Source organism: Puma concolor, chromosome D2 (assembly GCF_028749965.1).
Source record: "Puma concolor isolate L17-30 chromosome D2, mPumCon1.1.hap2, whole genome shotgun sequence".
Lineage (NCBI taxonomy): Eukaryota > Metazoa > Chordata > Mammalia > Carnivora > Felidae > Puma > Puma concolor.
The window spans coordinates 8,644,812-8,661,052 of record NC_141677.1 but is presented as its reverse complement, the minus strand read 5'-3'; positions in this window follow the sequence as shown (position 1 = coordinate 8,661,052).

The following is a 16,241-nucleotide window of genomic DNA, read 5'->3' as shown; positions in this document are numbered from 1 at the left end:
ATTACTGTAATGTTAACCCATCCTCACTCTGCCCGCCCTTATCACCAGTGTGGCCCACAGACCCCTGTAAGGGTTGGGGTTTGTGTTGGTTTTCTTCACCACCGAATCTCCAGTCCCTGCAATAATACCCAGCACGTGGCAGGCATTCAAAGGGTAGAGGCTGAGCGAATGACTAAATGATTGGAACCGTGGGCTCTGATGTCACCTGTCTGGATTTGAACCCGGGCTCCACGTATATGCCGTGATGCTGGAAATTATTGAACGTTTCCCTGTGCGTTAGTTTGTTCTCCTGTGAAATGGGGATCCCACTACTCCTACCAACTCATAATGGTGTTGTGAGCATCAAATGTGTGAAAGCATGAGATGTCCTCAGAATAACGCCTGGCACGTGATAAGTACACACTAGTTTTTTTTATCATACTCGAGAGCTGAAATCATTAACCAAAGAGACCAGAAGGGAAATCTTTGATGTTGCCTCTTCTGGAGCTTTAGCTCCTCTGTCCATCCACCATCCGCCCATCATGATCACTAACCTAAGCCAAACCCGTGCAAGTTGTGGGCTTCCCTGAGCACCGCAACATTTAAAATCCCTCGGGTCGCCCCGGTATCCAGCACCCGCACATTGCAATGCGCAGCCACGCAGGTTCGTGACGATGGAGGACAGCTACTTTCTTTGCCTTTTCCTTATTCAAACCCTTGATCGCAAAGGGGTTACCGTGTGCCTAGACCCAAGAGGACAAGAGGTAACAGCACCGGGCGTCGCTGAGGCCGGGAAATTACACAGAGCACGAGTGAAACCTATTCTCCACGACAGGTAGTTCCATCCTGGAGATAGCATTATTTATGGTAGGCTTTGTATTCATAGGGGTGGGTGCAAGCAACAGCTAGGTTCGTTGACAATCCTCTGCCCTTTTATCGGGACACGCGGCCAAAGCTATCCCGGTTGGAAACCCTTACTTTTAGGTGTCATTCAGGAGTTACCAGTTCTAGTATGTATTTATAGAAATGCATGTTAGATGTACAGGAACCACTGCAGAAGGAAACTAGGAACATTGTAGAATTTGTTGTTTGTATTGAATCTGCATTCAGGAAAACTATTGGACAGAAGTGTTTAAATCTTATTATACGGGTAGAAGGTTGGGGGCAAGCAGGCTATAGCTGTGTTGTGAAATGCCCGGAACTATTGTTCTACTCTTTGGAAATCTATCCGGCCAGTGGCTTTGTATAATGGGTTCATGACACGATGTACCAGCTGCTTTGGCAGCCAGGGTAGTGTCAGAATATGCAGTGTGGATGCAAAATAGAAACTGAAAAAGAAAACCCAACTCTCTCCTGGTAATATTTCCATTTTGAGAAAAATGAAACTGAACTCCCTGAGAGTTGCGATTATTCTGGCCCTTACAACTATTGATGTGTCTGTGTCCAGAATACAGGGTCAGGGCTGTCCCTGTCTCAGCCTAGACTAAAAGAGAGTCCTTGTTTGCCGTTCTGAGAGTGGGGAGGGCCACCTGAGTGGCTACATCAAGTGCAAAGTGGTATAATACTCTAGTTCCCATGTTGCCATCAGACACAAGAAGTATCAGCATCCGGCCATCAAAAAGAATGGAATCTTGGCAATGACATGGATGGAACTAGAGGGTATTATGCTAAGCGAAATAAGTCAGAGAAAGACAAATACCATATGATTTCACTCATATGTGGAATTTAAGAAACACAACAGATGAACGTAGGAGAAGAGAGGAAAAACAAAATAAGATAAAAACAGAGAGGGAGGCAAGCCATAAGACACTCTTAAACACAAAGAACAAACTGAGGGTTGTTGAGGGGAGGTGGATGGCAGATGGGCTGAATGGGGGATGGCCATTACAGAGGGCACTTGTTGGGATGAGCACTGGGTGTTATATGTAAATGCTGAATCACTAAATTCTACTCTTGAAACCAATATAAAAAAAAAAGAAACTAAAAAAAAAGTATCAGCATCACCCTGGGATGTGCCACAAATGCAAATTCGCAGGCTCCATCCTGGACAAAACGCATCACAAATTCTGGGAGTGGGGCCAAGCAATCTCCGAGCTAGTAAACCTTCCAGATAGTTCTAATTCATGCTAAAGTCTGAGAACTACATACTGTTTTGACTGTAAGTAAAAATACTAAAAATACTTTTTAATTCCATAAGGCAAAACTCTATAGGTTTTTCTTGAGATTTAAAAAAAAAAAGAAAAAAAAGCCCTCTTTTTCATTCTATGTCTCTGTAGAGAATGTTTAAGTTTTGTCCACCTAGAAGAGTTGGTAGCTAGTTCAACAGAGGACTGCTAGAGGACTCTTCACACCCCGAATATCCACAATGTACCCTTCTTCCCAAACACAGAACATTCTCAGGCCTTTCCCAAGAGACTCAGTCCAGAGACAAGGCAACCACTGCGCCCAGCTATACTCAGGGATCTCTCAGTGATGCGCCATTGCTCTCAATGGATGGGATGTGACTTCCTGTGGTCTGGTGAGAAAAAAACCTAAAGGACTAGATAAGATTAGATAACTCCTGGGCGCCTGGGGAGCTCAGTCAGTTAAGCGTCCAACTTTGGCTCAGGTCATGATCTTATGGTTCGTGAGTTCGAGTCCCACATTGGGCTCTGTGCTGACAGCTCAGAGCCTGGAGCCTGCTTCGGAATCTGTGTCTCCCTCTCTCTCACACCTCCCCAGCTCACACTCTGTCTTTCTGTCTCTCAAAAATAAATAAATGAACAGTTTAAAAAATTAGAGAAAAAGATTATATAACTCCTGTGTGCTGTGTGCAAAAGATGGGGCCCGATAGCCTTGGTAAACAGTCCCAATTGAAGAAAGGGAACACGAAGTAAGCCTAGAGGTGACGAGTCCGAAGCAATGACGTAAGTCTGCTGGACAGGCACTTGGGAGGTTCTCTAAACTGAAAATGGTGGCAGTTTCTTCCTCAGCCCCAGATTCTGCTCCCTGATGGGATCCTTACCATCATTCTCCATATCCCTGGCTCCACCCCCTGGGAGGCTCTTGGTGACATTAACTCTTTTGTCCCCACGTCCTCTGCCATGGGCTAGGGTTCTGTTTTCACCTTGTTGGCTCCAGAGACTCCTGTGCTCAAGTGGAACCTTTGCACATAGTATCCTGTCGTAGACTCTAAGTCTAAAGTTCTCTTTTGTCTAGCAAAAGAGCAGACACAGGATTAAAAAGAGAGATGGCTAATGTCCAGGAAAAAGACAAGAGCCCCGAATAAGGGTCCTTGCTCCATATTTATTCAGATCAGAAGGCTTGCAAACGTGATGGGTGTGTACAAAGAGACAAAGAACCTAGGAACATTAACTTGTGGATGTGAGGGGGAAAAGGGGATTTTGAAGATATACAGTGTTTGGGGTTTGGGTCACTATAAAACAAAATCCAGGTGCCGAGCAGATGGGTAGATGGCTGTTAACAGCAGACAGGAGGCACCGTGCCTGTTTATCTTTGCCAGCCTAGGGGATGAGACAGACAGGGAATAACCTCAGGGTTGACAAGACACCTTTTCTTTTGTTAACCATCTCCACTCCGGGCTGCTTTGCCTGCAGCGCAGTTGTCCAAAGTCCAATTCACCAATTTACCTGACCTGGCCCTATTCTCCTATGAAAGTAGGTCTCTGCTATAGTACCAAACTTGGGGTGCTTTCACCCTGAATCTCTAATCTCGTTATTCCTGTGTGTTGGGCACCTTGGCGCCGATTCTATTTCAGGCCTTTGCCTCTCTCTATTTTTGGGGGTTCAGCACCCCCTCCCTATTTTGGGGTGCCTTTGCACCTCCCTATTCTTGGCACCTTTGTGCCTCCCTATTCTTGGAGTGCCAATCTGGTGTGAGCATTTTATGACTTTGTGTTTATGCCTTGTTAACCCATTGCTGTAGGCCCCGGGGATTCCTAAGCTTATCCCCCGTAGTATCCCTCGAAGGAGAGCATTTATCCAAAGCCACAGTGCCTTCAAAGAATGCCTCAAATATCTGTCAGGGTCTGGTTCTGAGAATAAGAAGTTTTAAAAGTCGATTTTCGTGGAAGCATTGGTAGGTGAAAAGAGAGATGAAAAGGCCACACGAAGGTATAGGGGACAGCAGGGGCCATCGGAGGAAACTTGTGGAAATGCTTCTCTGCGTGTGTATCGATTTCTGGTTCTTTTTGCAAATTAGCAGCAGGAACTTTGCCATGTGTCTGGCCAGCTGCTCTGCTGGGTCTCTTGGAAGCAAAGCCTGTGGCTACTTCAAGGTTTCCAACCAGACTCTGCACCATCCTTCGGACTCCTCCTGTGCTTACTAAAGGGCCTCAGGCAGAGATGCCCGTAACACGCAAGGCTGAGCGACACAGGCTAAAATTGCCGCTCCCTGTCAGGACAGCCTCACATGAACCCTGGCCTCCGCCTTTCTGGGGTTGACCATCTTATCGCAGGTTGAAGTTCGTCCCTCTAGTGGCAGAGAGGGGAAAGCCGCAATGCCGAAAAGCACGCGGCTTGGATGAAGCTCTTCCTGCTTTACCCGGAAGGACAACTGCGGGGATGCGTGCGGTGACAGAGGCACGGTGCAGCAGCGTGAACTGCCGAGGAGCTGCGCCTTTCGTCTCGGTGCATTCTCATTCATCACGTTACTTGATGCCTTTTGGGAGCTCAAGAAGAGTTCGTTGCATGAAAAGTACATTCCTGGACACTTGATGATGAAAGGGACAGCAGAGAGGGACAGGTGGAGGAGAGCGGCCCGAGCAAACGTCCAGGAGATGGTTACGCTCTCAAAGATTGGTTGTGATGGATGCCATGACGGATTGGTGAGGAGAGCTACAGAACACGCTGTAGTTGTTGGCTGTGGGGTGAGTGGTGGGTGGTGGGAGTAGAGATGAAGACGTGGAGGAAAACCTGGAAACAGAGACCAGTCGATTATGTGCAGAGATTTTCAAACATTGATCAGTGTGGCTTGTACCCGGTAAGAATGGTTTGCAGAATGGACACCAGTGGGGTGGTCATGGCACTCTGGTATGACCATCTTTTGTTTTGTGGCATACTTTATTTGGCTAAGTGATACATGCTCTGGGTATCAAATTCAAAATTTAAAAATATATATAGTTGCAAGTAAGTCTTCCTCCCACACAGACTCCCAGACAACCCGTTCCCTCTCTAGCAGCTACCCTACACAAAATATACCCTTTCCCAAATATTCTATGAACAATGTGATATGCAGTTTTTTCTTTTTCCCTCCAACCCCTCCTTCCTTCCTTTGAACAATGTTAGCACACTGTACGCCTCTTCTGAACTTTTATTTTTCTTTTTCTTTTTTAATTTTTTTTTCAACGTTTATTTATTTTTGGGACAGAGAGAGACAGAGCATGAACGGGGGAGGGGCAAAGAGAGAGGGAGACACAGAATCGGAAACAGGCTCCAGGCTCTGAGCCATCAGCCCAGAGCCTGACGCGGGGCTCGAACTCCCGGACCGCGAGATCGTGACCTGGCTGAAGTCGGACACTTAACCGACTGTGCCACCCAGGTGCCCCTATTTTTCTATTTTTTAATATATCTCAGATAGTGTTCTATATTTTTACATTTAGAACTGCCTTATTTTTCATAATAGCTGCATGCTGTTCCGTATATGAAATATTGAAATTGAATTAATGAGTCCCTAGTGATGGGTCGCAGTCAGTCCTTTATTATTATAAACACAGCTTCCTGAGTATCTATGTATATATGTCTTTGCATGCATGTGCAAATACAGGATAAATTAATGGGGGGAATTGCTGGGGTGAAGATTCACGTATGCTTAACTGCCATCAGCAAATTCTCTCCACCTATGCAATTTAGAATCTCAGCAGTGATGCATGATGGAGCCGGTTGCCCACATCCATGTTAGCACCTTCTTACAGAAGGTGTTTCTTCGGTTGACCTGAGATGGTCTCTTGCATAGTGTTGGTTTGCTTTGCTCTTAATAAGAGTGCCATTGGCAATCATTTCACATATTTAAGTCATTTTAATATCCTGACCTTTGCTTATTTTCACAATGAGTTGATTTTTCCTTATTGATCAACGGGAGTTATTTTAACATTAGGGAAGGAAATTCTTTACTTGGTAATGTATTGAAACAGTATTTAAAATTTTTTTTAATGTTTATTTTTTGAGAGAGAGACAGAGTGTGAGTGGCGGAGGGGCAGAGAGAGAGGGAGACACAGAATCTGCAGCAGCTCCAGGCTCTGAGCTGTCAGCACAGAGCCCGACGTGGGGCTCAGACTCATGAACCACGAGACCATGACCTGAGTGAAGTCGGATGCTTAGCCATCTGAGCCACCCAGGTGCCCCTAAAACAGTATTTTTTAAGTCTATCGTTGATTTTGACTTTCTGAAGGCCTTTCTTCTATGAAACATGTTTTTAATATGGTTGAATTTCTTAATATTTTTTGCCTTTTGTGTTTTGTTGCATACTTACCACTTCCAGACCCTGAGATTTAAAACATCCTCTCGAGAATTCCTGTAGAAATTGTGTGATTTCTATTTTTTGAACATTTAAAACTGTGACCTGTATGGAATTCATTTTGGAGCTTAACGAGTGAGGAAAGAAGACCAGGCCTCAATGATGTTGTCTTCACTCGTTCCCTCAGCAATGTTGAGTGCCTACTGTACGCGAGGCCGTGTGCAAAGTGCTGGGCGAGAGCTGGGGAACCTGGGTGGGGCAAACTGAGAATAAACCAGAATCCCACAGTCTCAAAGCAAGCGCTTGCCCTCAAAGAAGTTTTTGCTCAAAATATCCATAGGACAGAGGCAAGGTGATTCTGAATTTCCAGGTCTGGATGGGAGAATTTGGGAGACCCCATTTGCAAAAGAGCAAAATGAAGAGGCCCAGCCATCGGGCCGGGCTCCCGCGAGCTGCAGCTCTTGTGTCTCCCTGTGTCCCCGTTCCCCTCCCCTGCGTGACCACCTAAGCAGGCCTCCTACCACCCTCCCCTCTTGCTCTCTGTCTTCTCTATCTGAAGGCCTGAGGCCCAGTCATGGACTCTCTCTAGGGCCTTCTGCTCCTCTGTCATTTCCTTACTGCCCTTCTCAGCCCAAGGAGCAGGGGGCACTGATCTGCCAGGGTCCGAGGGTGGACCGACCAGCGGGCGCCGCTTTCCGTTCAGCTCACGGATGAATCTGGACAGTTGCCAACCCACGGCATCAGAGGTGTTTTCAGAGAGTTGGTTTTTTTGGCCATTTTTCTTAGGTTCATGATCAGCTTTTCCTTCTTGGTCGAGGTCCCGTTGATGTTCAAGCCATCCAGGTGGTGGTGGATGGCGTCATCCTCGGGCATCCTCTGGTATTGCCAGAAGTTTCTGTAGCACAGGTGGAGTACTTGTCTCTCAGCTGGAGGCAGATCCTTGCTGAATTCCTTCTGGAAGTAATACTCTGCCTTATTGTCCTGCCCCGTTATGCCAGAGAGGCAGACAAGGTCCGAGCAGGCTTGAGGAAGGTTGATATTCAACTCGACAACTTTCTTAAAGTGACGCAGGACACTTCACCCCCCGCAGCTCCTCTTATCTAGCTCCTGGTATACTTCCTTGACCTCTGTGTTTGTCTGCTTTTTGCCCTGTAGCGGCATCCAATCTGCAGATGTTGATAGACATTGTTTGGCATGGACTGCAAAGCCATTTCCCACTTTGTCAACATAAGACGGAGTTTCTGGAAGCCTGCTCATGTGATAATACACCCAGGTGTAGTTTCCCCAGGTGACCAGACTTCTGATTTTGCTTTGGCGGGCCTGTCCCTTCTGCTTGCTGTGAGTATTCTGGAACCTCTTTGTGCTGGCCTCTGAGGTGTTTAACATAGGCAAACAGATTGTTTTGAATTCTTGGTTTAGAAACTGTAGATGATCACACACTCTGTTTTCCAAATCATCTAAGGAACACACTTTGTCATATGAATTCCAGGTGAAATGGCATTTCAGTTGTAGTAAGGTATTTTCCGAAGAAGATTTGGTGATTTCACTGTCAGGGAAGAAAAGCAAACATTTGGGGGATGTGAGTGAACAGATATACACAGCAACAGGTTTAGGGCCTGGCCACTTGACCACGTCTGAGTGGAATGCCCAGACAAGGCTGGCGCTCTGATCTCGGGCTTCCAGTCTCCAGAAATGTGAGAACGAATTTCTATTGTTGATAAGCTACCCAACCTGTGGTATTTTGTCATAGCCGCTCAATGGATGAAGATGAAGGGATGGCCCAGAAAAAAGGCACACCCCACTTCCATTTGTCTTAGAAAAGCATGTGCACAGAGGTCCTGGAGCCCCTATGGCAAAGGAGGGGATTTCTCTGTAGAAATGCAATTGGAGAATGGTATGGGAGGTGAGTTGTAACATGTAGTGAGGGTTTTTTGTTTCTTTCCTCAAGCATGGAAACCAGGCCGTGACGGCACAAACAGCTAGAAGGCAATGGAGACATGCCTTCCAACAACTGTGAGAAAATAATTTTAAATTTAGAATTCTACACTTAGCCAAATAATCATTTAAATGTGAAGAAAGTGTGATGACCCTTCCACACCTGGCAACAAGAAATTTGTTACAGACACTGTTCCTCGGGAAGCTGGGAGGAGATGCCGCATCACAATTAGGAGTAAATCCAGGTGGTAAACAAAGAAATGGGATTTAGGAAACACAGGACCCGATGTAAGAGAAGGTCTTCCATAAGAGGGAGGTGAAGGGAAAACCCCGATGTGGGGGAAGGGAAATCTCTATACTTCACGGCCAGGGTAGACAGGAGCAGGTCAAAGGTCGTGTGAGTGATTTCCACAGAAATGTGACAATGAGAGCTTGCCTAAGGCTTGAAAATATGGAGAGGAAGTTTATTCAACTAGAATGGAACTTGGGGCTGAGATGGTGGTAAGTACTTAGAAACCAAAGTAAAAGAAACAAAGAACGAAACTTTTGTTTGTTTGTTTCCTTTAACTTCAGAAAAAATGAACCAAAATACAGGAAAAAGAGAGGGCACTGAAGAACAAGACATGGCTCATTTGTGAACAGGGTTTATGTGGTTGTGGTAATCCAAATTCCGAAGATCAGTCTAACCCAAGTCACAAAGTGATATTGGGATGGGAGAATGGAGGAGAGGAAAGGTGTGTGTGTGTGTGTGTGTGTGTGTGTGTGTGTGTGTGTGTGTGTGTTGGTGTTGGTGTTGGGGGGGAATCTATGGTGGAAAACATAGAAAATGACTAACAATTAAAAAATCGGGAACTTCCAGTGGAAGCATATTATTTAAGTATATGGCGATAAATAGCACAGTTGTCACTAAAATAATTACTGGTGGCCTCTGAGGTGTGGGAATAAGGTGGGATGGTGGGGGTGGGGACTGCTCTTCTTCCCTCCTGGTAGATCACAGTGACTATTTAAATGGTGTGAATGCATAAATTTGATTATAAAGTAAGGAATCTGGAAGGAAGGAGGGATGGAAGGAGGGAAGAAAGAACCAAGGAAAACAAGGAAGAAATCATGATACATCTATATTTTGCAGCATTATTTGAAAGCCTCAATACTCATGATAGTGAAGTTGTTTTAATAGTAATAACACAATATAGTGCTAAGTGAAAAGGTAAGATGAAACTTTGAAAATATTTTCCCCCAAATCTGTTAATAAAGTACATATATATCCAGTGTTGAAGTATTTTATTTCTGCTTGGTTAGGTGGTATAAGATTGAATTTTTTCCCTTAGACTAACTGGCATTTTCCCAAAGTTCTTAGTGTGTTCACAGTATCTCTACCCTGAAAAAAGTCCTTCATGATTCTAGTTGGTTTTGTTTGTTTGTTTGTTTGTTTGTTTTAAAATTTTTTTAACGTTTATTTATTTTTGAGACAGAGAGAGACAGAGCATGAACGGGGGAGGGGCAGAGAGAGAGGGAGACACAGAATCGGAAGTAGGCTCCAGGCTCTGGGCCGTCAGCCCAGACCCCACGCGGGGCTGGAACTCACGGAGTGTGAGATCGTGACCGAGCTGAAGTCGGACGCTTAACTGACTGAGCCACCCAGGCGCCCCAGTTTGTTTGTTTTTTTAAGACCACCGAGACCACAAACCAAAGACCACAAGCCAAACAGAAAAGGAAAGCTTGGGTACCAGATGGTTCAAGGCCAATTTCTCTGGAGGCTCCGGGGAACCTCAGAGATGTGGATTCTGGTTTAGTACCCGACTGTGGTTCTTCAGGAAAGAATTCATTAAATTCAGCCCATCCTTTATTAGGGCATCCAGTGCTGAGCTTATAAAGAGTGCGCTTCCCTTAAAAATGATAAAATCAAAAAACCCCAAGCTCCTGACTTTTCCTCTCAAATGAAAAACAGAAAAACAAAAGCTTGTAAGAACATTTCCATCTGGTCCGCATCCTTCACTGATGGAAATTCACCAGCCACAGAATGAAATACCTTTACCCTGCCCCCTTCCCCCAAAGCCTTCTGTACCTTTTCTTCCCGGCTCCAGGCTCTAGCTACTACTTGCTTAGGATTTCTAAAGTCTTCCCCTGAGGAGAGCCTGTGTGTGTCTGGAAGTGCTGCAAAATTTAAGATGCCTGAAACAATTATTATCAAGATTTAAGGTATATTAAATATTTAAGCAAACACCGAAATCTGGCACTTAAGAAAAATCCATCTTGAGATTTTCAGAGACACTAGGCACAATTTCAAGACATCAATGCAAGAAAAAAACCTATACCTCATGGTTGGAGGCTGACTGCTGCCCATCTCTCCTGCAGTGTTCTGGCATCGGCGGATTTACTGCTTAGACGTTGGCCTCCGCTCCTCTGGCCAACCTCGGAGTCTTTAGCAAACCCTCCTACCCTGCATGATTGATTAACTAAGCCTTTCTTCCTATAGCAATAGATCATGCATTCTTGATAGAAAGAATAGAGCGTTTCTGCCCCTCACCAGAGCTTCTGAACCTGACCCGGGCCACCCGCCCCCCTCTCCCCCTCCCCACCCCCACTGGCACCAAGGAACCAGACCCTCTGTCGAAACCTCTGAGCACCGAAATGACATCTGTAGCTGGCACCATGGTGCCTGCACGTCATCAAGAGATGTTACAGACCACTGCACTCCCTTAACTGATGTAACTGCCCTAACCCCCTTTATAAATCTCTGGGCCAGGCAGAAACCGTGGAGTTGGCCTTTGGGGGGCAAGAGTCCACCTTCTCCCCCGGCCAACAGAATAAAGCTCATATTCCTTTCCATTCAAAACTCGAATCTTAAGGATGGGCTTTTGGAGCAACGTACAACCAAACTTGTCGGCCACAGGTTGCTGAGGACGAGTCGCTGGGTGCTGCTGCTGACGGGTGCCTTTGTCTGTACTTGCAAATAGGGCGTGGAAGTGTATCCTGGTGAGCACAGCTGACTTCAGCCCTGCTGGTTTCCTGCTGGGGGAAAGGGAGACTTCAGCAGGAGAGCTTTGATCTTTCTGATGGGGGAACTCAACTGGGACGGCATGCTTTGGAGGAAGCAATTTGGAGGAAGCACGTGTAAGGAAGTTTGAGGTGGAGGAAAATTTAATGGAGGGAGGACCCACAGTGTAGCAGTCAGAGAACTAGAAATCTAAGTGACCGCTGCACTTGTGCAGCTTCAGGAGGACTGTGGCCCCAGTAACACCACCACTAGCTGGTACTGACGGAGAAGCTTTGCTCAGGGCTTTGTAGCGCCAGTTTACTGCCTTTGACCGCCATGTGAGAGATGGCCATTTCCCAGATGAATGAAAAAAGACTCGGCATGCTCACGCAACAGGCCCAAGGAGGCAAGTCCAGGTCTGTCAGACTTTTAAACCTCACTCGTTTGATTGTGAGGCTTATGAGCAGAGAATCTCTTGAGCCAAACTGCATGGTTCACTTACTCGCATGTAAGTTGGTGCAGTCACTGTGGAGAACAGCATGAAGCTTCCTCAAAAAGTTAAAAATTGAATGACCATGTGACCCAGGTATCCTACTTCCGGATGTATATCTGAAGGAATCAAAATCAGGGTCTCCAAGAGATATCTGCACACCTATATTCATTGCAGTATTATTCATAGTAGGCAAGATATAGAAACAACCTAAGTGTCCATTGTCAATGAATGGATAAAGAAAACGTGATGTGCAAACATGCGTGCACGCGTGCACACACACACAGTGGAATATTATTCAGCCATAAGACAGAAAGAAATATCACCATTTGTGACAACATTGGTGGGCCTTCAGGGCATCTGTGCTAAGTGAAATAAAGAGAGGAAGACCAATACTGTATGAACTCATTTATATGTGGAATCTAAGAAAGCTGAACTCCTAAAAGCAGAGAGTGGAATGGTGTTTACCAGAGGCTGGAGGGGTGGAGGGAGTGGGGAGGTGTTGTTTAAGGGTATAGACCTGCAGCCAAGTCAAAAAATATATTCTGGAGACCTAATGCCCAGCATTGTGATTATAGTCAACAACACTGTATTATAGACTCCAAAGTTGCTAACAGTTGAGGGGGTGAGTTGGTTAAGAAGGTGCTCCCAGAGAGAGGCGGTAAAGACAAAGCCTGCCCAAACGAGGAGAGTTAGCTTACAGTCTGTGTTTCTTTCTGAGCTCCCATCTAGTAGAACCAGGCTTGCTGAGCAAACTTGGAAATATAGTGTTTAGATTGAAGGCATTGTTTTTTGTGGGAATTACCTACCTATCATTATCATTCTAACTGAACTATTGATGATAACTAAGAGTGTATGTGTGTAGACAGAGAGGGAGATGTATAAATATGTATCTTTATAAATAAAGATGCATGTGTAAAAATATATGGATACACAGATATTTATATACATATTTACATCTCAATCGTCTATCATCTATCTATTTATCTATCTATCATCTATCCACCTAACTAATTATCTATCTGTCTCCCTCTCTCTCTGTCAATCTGCCTGAAAATCTTTACCTCAGACTCAAGAAATTCTTTCAATAGATTACTGGCCATCCTCACCTGGGGTAATCATAAGTTGGGAGCTAGCAAACTATACCTTGTGGCCCCAATCCATTCCTCTGTCTATTTTTGTATAGCCCTCAGGTTAAGAACACTTAAAAAAAATTTTTTTTTACAATTTTAAAGAGTTGTAAACACACACACACACACACACACACACACACACACACACGTGACAGAGACCATCTACAGCCCACAAAGGCTAAAATGTTTACTATCTGGCCCTCTGCAGAAAAAAAGTTGCTGATGCCTATCATAAGTGAATTCAGTAAGTCTAAAATAGAATTTATTTTTCTCCACAAAACTCCTCCTCTTCCTCCTCTTCCTCCTCTTCCTCTTCTTCTTCTTCTTCTTCTTCTTCTTCTTCTTGTCCCTATATTCATGAAAGGCCCCATAATTTATCCAATTAGGCCACCTCATGGATTAGTAAAAATCTGGGGGAGCATTTCATATTTACTGCCTGCCATATCCAGATTTGCTTAAGGGAAACTTGTTACCATCAGAATACCCTTTTCTCAATGGGATGCCTTCTTCTCTCTTCTCCGTCCTCATCTATGAGCCCCACAATAGCAGCCACTCTTGGTATGTAGGACATGACTTGTCTTCAGAGTTGATTTCAAGTGGCTGAGAGATGCTGTATTGCAGACGTAGGAATTGTTCCCATGTAGGACTTAACACCTTTCTTAGTTCTTTCTGAAAGTAGCCTTTCGCTTTCCACACTCCACGGTCTTCGTGTCCATATGAGCTGATGTCATCAGACAGCAGGTATTCTCATTGGACTCCATAGCTGCCTTTAAAGAATTTAAACCACTATGGAAAACAATATGGAGTTTCCTTAAAACATTAAAAATAAAGCTACATGTGATCCAACAATTCCACCTGTGGATATGCATCTGAAAAAAAGGAAGTCACTATGTTGAAGAGATATGTACACCCACTGTTCACTGAAGCATTATTCACAACAGCCAAGACTTGGAAGCAACCTAAGCATCCATTGCCGGATGAATGAGAAAACAAATGTGGTATACGTATGATGGAATATTATGCAGCCATAAAAGGGAAATGCTCACATTTGTGGCAACATGGATGGACCATGAGGGCATTACAGTATGTAAACTAAGTCAGGGAAGACAAATACCATATGATCTCACTTCTATGTGGAATCTTAAAAAAACCCCAAACTCATAGAATAAGAGATCAAATTTGTGGTTACTGGAGGCAGGGGTACAGGAGAGTTGGGTGAAAGTGGTCATAAGTACAAGCCTCCAGCTATAAGACAGATAAGTACTGGGGGTATAATCTACAACATGACTCCAGTTAACACTATGCAGTGTGGTACTTTGAGAGTAGATCCCCAAAGTTCTCATCACAAAGGCAAACATTTTATTTATAACTGGATGAGGTGATAGATGTTGACTAAACATTGTGGCAATCATTTCATAACATGTAGGAATGTCAAATAATTATGCCGTACACCTTAAATAGTGTTGTCAATTATATCTCAATAAAATTGGAAGAAAATAAAAATAAAGGAACCATATTGAAGAACATTGATGGTACACCTTAGAGTCTGTTCAATTTATTCATTCCCATATGCTTTTGCATTTTGAATTTGTTTGGCTTTCTCCCCAGAGTAGTTTCAGATCTGGAGAACCAGGTAAGCTATTTTTGGTAAGAATTCATCAACGTTTTTAAGTGATTCAGTGCTTTTTCCAGATTTCCTGTGCTGTGTTAAACTTTGCCTGCACTAGAAAGTACATCTCTTACTATGGAATGTGCATCAACCCTCTATTAGTGACCTCTCTACTTTTTTCCTCATGCTGCTTCTGAAGTTTCAAGGCCAAAATAATTTAGGGTATTATTTGTTAAGATTCAGTTCAAAGAGCCTTCTCAGGAACTGGGGGGATTTCTCTGTTGGTTGTCCCTATCATTCTTTGTCGTTTGGCTAGAATCTCTGGTCTCCAACCCAGGGTCATGGCAGTTCACTGGTCTTTGCCAGTGCATTTGGAAGTCTGGGATCCTGCCTGTAGATGGGAACCTTCTTCACTCTCATTTCACCCTGTTTTCCACATCCACCTCTCAGAGAGAAAGTTAATCCCTGGATGTTTCTCCAAAACTGTCCCCCAACTTCATGGCTGCCCAGGGCCGCCTCACACCCTGCATCCATCCTGCTCTAAGTGATAGTCCCTTTTGACTAAATTCACTGGAGATTAAATGCTCAGTGAGCTAAGCAGGAGGGAAGAAGGTGGCGTATGTCATAGAAAAGGACAGGGAGGGCAGTGGACAGCCAGGTTTCTGTTCATCCCTAAAGCGCTGGACTTTGAAGTAAACATATCACACCAAACAAAATATCATGGCTGGTAAGTTTTGAACAATTCTCATCTCCTCTTCTTTTCAAAATTGCTCCACTTCTAATAATGCAGCTAAAAATGGCAGCTATTTTTCTGGGGGTACATGATCTTCTAGATAACAACTGATCCTTCACATAAGCCATGTTCTTTGTTTTTTTAATGTTTATTTATTTTTGAGACAGAGACAGAGACAGAGACAGAGAGAGAGAGAGAGCAGGGGAGGGGCAGAGAGAGAGGGAGACACAGAATCAGAAGCAGGCTCCAGGCTCTGAGCTGTCAGCACAGAGCCCGATGCAGGGCTCAAACTCACGAACTGTGAGATCATGACCTGAACTAAGACTGACGCTTAACTGACTGAGCCACCCAGGCACCCCCACATAAGCCATGTTCTTAAGCATATTTTATATGAGTTGCGGTAAAGCAGTTGACAAAAATCTCTTCCATTCTGTCTGTTTCCATTGTATACTCTTTTATAATATATTTGATATAATGTACTATTTATTTAGAACATGCTTGTGTATTCTTTTAAATATTACATATAATAGGGGCGCCTGGGTGGCGCAGTCGGTTAAGCGTCCGACTTCAGCCAGGTCATGATCTCGCGGTCCGTGAGTTCGAGCCCCGCGTCAGGCTCTGGGCTGATGGCTGGGAGCCTGGAGCCTGTTTCTGATTCTGTGTCTCCCTCTCTCTCTGCCCCTCCCCCATTCATGCTCTGTCTCTCTTTGTCCCAGAAATAAATAAACGTTGAAAAAAAAATTTAAAAAAAAATATTACATATAATATTTAAAATTAGCATTATTTTATATTATATAGTATAAATATTTATATGTAAATACAGTATTGTTATAGCAATATTTAAATATCACATATACAATAAAAATGTATCAGAATATTGTATAGTATTTGTATTATTATCAGAATATATTTTATATATAATATGTAAAAGT